The sequence below is a fragment of the Carlito syrichta genome, unplaced genomic scaffold (genome assembly GCF_000164805.1).
Source record: "Carlito syrichta isolate Samal-C Ts95f unplaced genomic scaffold, Tarsius_syrichta-2.0.1 Scaffold303669, whole genome shotgun sequence".
Taxonomy (NCBI): Eukaryota; Metazoa; Chordata; class Mammalia; order Primates; family Tarsiidae; genus Carlito; species Carlito syrichta.
Genome location: NW_007247765.1, coordinates 546,282 through 552,442, shown reverse-complemented (window position 1 = coordinate 552,442; position 6,161 = coordinate 546,282).

Below are 6,161 nucleotides of genomic sequence, written 5' to 3'. Positions count from 1 at the left end.
GGAAGGGAAGTCACTGGGTCAAAGGGCAGGAGCTTTTGCAATTCTGACAGTTATTGCCAAATCATAGAGGGCCGTCCCCTTGGCAACACATGAGAGAACTGTGTCCCCGAGGGGCTTAAACTAAAATATACGGAAGCCCCAGCCCTACCTCAGAGGCCCCAGCGGTGGAGCCTGGGTGTCGGTACCGGGGGCCTCCGGGAGGATTCTGAGCCATAAACTCTATGGGGCTTCCCAGCCCTCCAGCCGTGTCCTTCCTTGGATTTGGCACAGTGCTGATGGGCCCTGACCACCCAGGACACAGTCTGCACTAGGGCTCTCCGGGTGCTAGCAGGCAGGCTTCCTGGAGGCAGCCCTTCTGGGATCAGTGCTTGCTCCCCAGGTCATGGCTAGAACACAGGGCTATTCCTCCACCCTGGTCCACAGGCCACACCAGGGTTGCCACACCAGGAAGACAGAATATGGAGGATGCCTGGAAGGAAACAGGGAAAAACGGTTAATGCTGAGACGGTGTTTTTTGTTTCTGTTTTTTGAGGCAAGGTGTCACTCTGTGACCCAGGCTGGAGTGCAGTGGCACGATCATAGCTCACCACAGCCTCGACCACCTGGGCTCAGGCAATCCTCCCACTTTAGCCTCCCAAGTAGCTGGGACTACAGGCATTTGCCACCATGCCTGGCTAATTTTTTTAATGTTTTGTAGAGACAAGATCTCAAACTCCTGAACTCAAGTGATGCCCCCACTTTGGCCTCCCAAAATGCTGGGATTTCAGGTATGAGCCACCACACCTGGCCACTTTTCATATTTATTGTAGAGACGAGATCTCACTATGTTGCCCAAGCTGGTCTTGAGCTCCTGAGCTCAAGCAATCCTCCTGCCTCGGCCTCCCAAAGTGTTGGGATTACAGGCATGAGCCACCACACCCAGCCTGACTTTTTTTTAATGTGTGATATTTATACAGTATTGTCATTAAAGACAAAACAGAAAAATCTGCCATCTCTGACATGACTCACTCAACTGCCTGTAGTCCCCTGATGTGGCACCTGCATGTCACTGTTCTCTGAGGGTTTTACAGGGTTGGCCATGTCCTGCCACATCTGGCAGGGTCTGTACCCTCCTCTGCTCTGGTCAAAGCTCTGCAGATGCACAGACCAGCACCCCCTGCCAGGAGCTCCAGAACAGATGCTCCATTATGCTGGCAGGTGGGACCCCCTTTATTCTACAAGTGAGGGTGTGCTCAGCCCTGCCCTTGGGCAGGAAGGACCTCCAGGGCCTGGCCCAGACCAACCTTGGGGGCTTGACACACAGTGGGTATTTGATAAATATTTGTGAGAGGAAAAAAAGAAGATGAGGGAAGGGTCACCCGCGTGGCATAATTTTAAGAGGATCAGGCCTGCCAGGTAGTCCTGGCAGCCCACATGGAGCCCGACATCCCCACTGTCAGTGATTCTTCCAACCACATGGGTCTGTCCCCTCTCTGAAATAGGCATCCATCATGTATTCATTCAACAAATCTTTATTGAGCACCTACTACATGCTGGGTGTTGATAATACAGTTGTGAATAGAACAGTTAAAAATCATGCCCATGTTTATATTTTGGGGGTTGGGGAGAGGCAATGAACACATGCGTTGGATATTTGTGTTTATAATGTACATTTGGGTAGTGTCTGGGGGAGGACCTGGGATTATCTTTTGGAGGGCTGGCCCCTTGTAGTACAGGCTTCCTCCGCTAGGTGAGTGTTCTAGGAACCCATCGGCATCCGTTCACCAGCTAGCATTGGCTTCAGATAATTTTTTTTTTTTTTTGGAGATTCTTTCGACGCATTTGCCCATTTCATGATGGGGGATTGACGAGCACACCTGCCCACACCGCCCTGAGTGTCAGCAGTTTGGGGCCAAAAATGACATAATGCCCATGCCCCACCCACCCCATTTACCCAATCTCACCCTGAGCGACATTTGTTTGTTTGTTTGTTTCCCTGGATGAAAAAAATTCCTCAAAGGGAAACATTTTGCCCACGTGGAAGAGGTGAAACAAAACCGGTCGAAACACCAGAAGGCATCAGAATGGCCAAAAACCATTTTGAGCAGTGGGAAAATCATCTCGATACATGTATTGCATCCAATGGAGAGCTTTGAAGGTGACTGAGTTTAAGCCTGGGGGAATAAATGCACAATTTTTTATAAATAAATTCCAGGTTCTGGGGGGGGGAACTCCATATAAGATGCTGTTTCTGCTAGAGAGGAAGGCAGCGCCGGGATGGGGTGGACATGAGGGGAGAGTGGACGTTTTATTGATTGATTGATTGATTGATTTTTTTTTTTTTTTTTTGAGTTGGAGTCTCAGTCTGTCGCCCAGACTGGAGTGCAGTGGCACGCTCACGGCCTCCCCAGCCTCAACCTGCTAAGCTCCGGCGATCCTTCTGCCTCAGCCTTCCAAATAGCCAGAACTAGAGGCATGTACTACTATGCCCGACTCATTTTTTAAATTTATTGTAGAGACGAAGTCTCGCCAAGTTGCCCGGGTTGGTCTCGAGAGAGTGAACATTTTAGAGAGCGGGACAGGGAGCCCTCACTGAGGTGGCAGCTGGGGCAAGACCTGAAGGAGGAAAGAAACAGGCCATTCGGATGCGTAGGGGAGGAGGGTGCTGTGCGGAGGGAATGTGCAAAGGCCCTGGGCTGGGACCTCAGTGTCCTGAGTGTACGTTTTCTCTCTTGAGCGGCATCACAGGCAACCTGGAGGCGAGATGATACTTTACGTGTCTTCAGAAATGATTTTGACCCCTTTTCACCCCATACCCTTTTGTGTCTCTTGAATTTTGTGACACTTGTAGTTATTTTTAAAGGTTTTTTAAAAAAGGTTTTAGTTGAGTTTATATCTCAGAAGGGTTTACCCAGCATGGAGCTGGACCACAGCGGGGTTAAGTAATGATTTGCTGTTGGAGTATTTGACAGTGACATGTTTGAAACACACGGGTCCTTTTTATTTCTGCAAGGTTACTAATCCCATCGTTGTACTAAGAAGCTGCTCCTTGCCACGCCAGGGTTGTTCACCATTAACTGAGAGGCCAAGTGTTTCTCTTTGGACAGTTATACTGTGGAATTCCCACCACAGGATGGACCTCAGATTCCCAGTTATGTGCAATGACCACACTTCTCTCTCTGTGTGTCTCTCTGTCTCTCTCTCTCGCTCTCTCTCTTCCAAGCCCCCGAAGACACCTCAGGTAGAAGAGTAGAATTTGCAATTTTGAGGGGGAGGCGGGAAGCGCTTCTTAGGTATTCACGTTTGGAAACCCATGGAGAACGTAAACAGTTGTACCCCACGGGCGATCAATGAAAATGAACCCCAGCCGGGTTGCTGTCATCCCAGCACTTTGGGAGGTTGAGGCAGAAGGATCACTTGAGCTCAGAGTTCAAGACCAGCCAGGGCAACAGAGCAAGACCTTGTCTCTACAAAAAGTAAAAAAATTAGCAAGGCATGGTAGTGCACACCTGTAGTCCCAGTTACTTGGGAAGCTGAAGCAGAAGGATTACCTAAACCCAGGAGGCCGAGGCTGCAGTGGCTGTGATCATGCCACTGCACTCCAGCCTGGGAAACAGAGTAAGACCCCGACTCAAAAAAAAAAAAAAAAAGAAAGAAAGAAAATGAATCTCACAAGAAACAGTGGGCAGAACTGAGTCATCCTGCTAGAGTCTTCCTGCCTCTGCCAGCCTGCTGCTCAGTCAAGGACCCACAAATGCTTGCAGGAGGTGACATGACCCTTGGCCAGCCCTCCAGAACACACTCATTTCCTGACCAGCTGAAGAGCACGTGGCTCGGCATTTACGATTTCATAGCTATGGAAAATCTGTGAGAGAGAAAGGAAAACATTTAAAAATAATAAACAGTCACATGACGGGTTTCTGATAGGTTCTTGTTCATTTCTACTAGATCTGATCATTTTAGGTGTTGAGTTCTCTTTTCTGCAGAGCCAAGGAACAAGGAACACACACGGCCTGAAAAGGAGACAGATGGGGAAGGAAAAGATGGAGGGAAGGTGGGAGGGCAAGCCAGAAATGGGAGGCTGAAGGAGTTTTCTAGAAAACAGAGCAAGTGTTGTTGTGCAGCAGGCATGTATGTTTGAAACCAAGTGGGTGAGAGGGAATATCACAGCGTTCATAGACTGAGCACGGTGGCTCATGCCTGTCACCCCAACACTTTGGAAGGCCAAAACAAGGATCACTTGAGCCCAGGAGTTCGAGATCAGCCTGGACAACAGAGATCTTGTAGAGATCTTGTCTCTACAAAAAAATTTAAAATTAGCTGGCTATGGTGGCACACACCTGTAGTCCCAGCTACCTGGCAGGCTGAGGCAGAAGAATCACCTGAGCCCAGGGGGTGTTGAGGGTTAGGGTTCACTGCACTCCACCTGGGCAACAGAGCAAGACCCCAACACACACACACACACACACACACACACACACACACACATACACATTGGCAGGGAGGGGAGAAGTGCCTTGCTATGGGCAGTTAAGAGACACTTGGCAACAGACTGTCAGCCCCACCTCTCCCAAGGTGGGGGCACTTCAAAATGCACCCCACCATGTTCCTTTCGGGTTGGGGACAGGGTGCAAGAGAAAGTGCGTTGGTGTTCTTCAGTCCTTGTCTTAGAGTCATCTCTGTGTACTGGGTGATGTTAGGCACAGGGGGCTCTCCGTGAGCATCGGTTGGTGAAATGCTACCTGGGACCAGAGGAGGAACTGAAAACTTGCACACCATTCCTTTTCTCTCGCTGGGATTTGAAGTGCGCTGTGTGCAAGGACAAGGGGAGAAAGCCTGGGGCTGGGGATGGGGGTTTCTTTTTCATGGCTTGCTGTTTTACTACAGCTATCCTGCAGCCTCCTGGCAACCTCCAGTGTCTCCTGGGCAGCCTCACCCCAGCCTGTCTCCTTCCTTCCCTGTGAGCCGGGGCATCATCTCAACCAATTGAATGAGAAGGAGAGTCAGGCATGGTGGCTCATGCCTGTCATCCGAGCTCTTTGGGAGGCCAAGGCGAGAGATTGCCTGAGCCCAGGGATTTGACACCAGTCTGAGCAAGTTGGCGAGACCCCACCTCTATAGGAAATCAAAAAATTAGCCAGGTGTGATGGCGCATGCCTGTAGTCCTAGCTACTTGCGAGGCTGAGGCAGGAGGATTGCCTGAGCCCAGGAGGTTGAGGCTGCGGTGGCCATAACTGTGCCACTGCACTCCAGCCTGGGTAAGACTGTGATTAAAAAAAAAAAAGATAACGGAAGGCTAGTCTTCTCCTTCAAAGTGTTCTGTTTTGGTAGCTTAAAACAACATGGCCTGGCGTGTGGGCTAGTCTAAAGTCTAAGGTACTCGCAGTTGTCACTTTAGCTGTGACATCTCAAGCCAGATGGGCCCGGACCCCTCGGTTGCTGGCGTGGCACGCTGAGGGAATTCAGTCTCCGCACGACCTGGAGTCCTCAAGTGGAAAATGTCACTCTGACCTTTTTTCAGTGTGTTTTAAACTTGGGCTTTCCTTGTTTTTTGTTTTGTTAAATACTTTTATTTATTTATTTTAATTAGGCAATGCTTAAATGGAGTAACATTTTTAAAGTTCAAAGGTGAAAACTTTCCTTCCCACTCCCGTCCCTAACATTGGTTCCATCCTCACCGGCTACCAACGCACCAATGTCTGTGTGTCCGCTGCACATTTCATAACACACGAGCAGATACACACAGACACAAACACACACATCTCCTTTCCTTGTTTTTCTTACACAAAACAGCAGCATAGTATGCATATTGCACCTTGCTTTTTTTTTTAGTTGGATTCTCTATCTGCTGCCCAGGCTAGAGTGCAATGGCATGCTCACAGCCACCGTAGCCTCAACCTGCTGGACTCAGGCAATCCTTCCGCCTCAGCCTCCTAAGTAGCCTGAGCCATAAGTGCATGCCACCACACCCAGCTAATTTTTTGATTTCCTGTAGAGACGGGATCTCACCAAGTGGCCCAGGCTGGTCTCAAACCTCTGAGCTCAGGCAATCCTCTTGCCTCAGCCTTCCAAAGTGCTGGGATTTCAGGTATAAGCCACTATGCCCAGTCCGCACCTTGCTTTAAAAAAAAAACCCTCCTTGGGAGGCTGAGGTGAGTGGATTACCTGAGCCCACGGGTTCG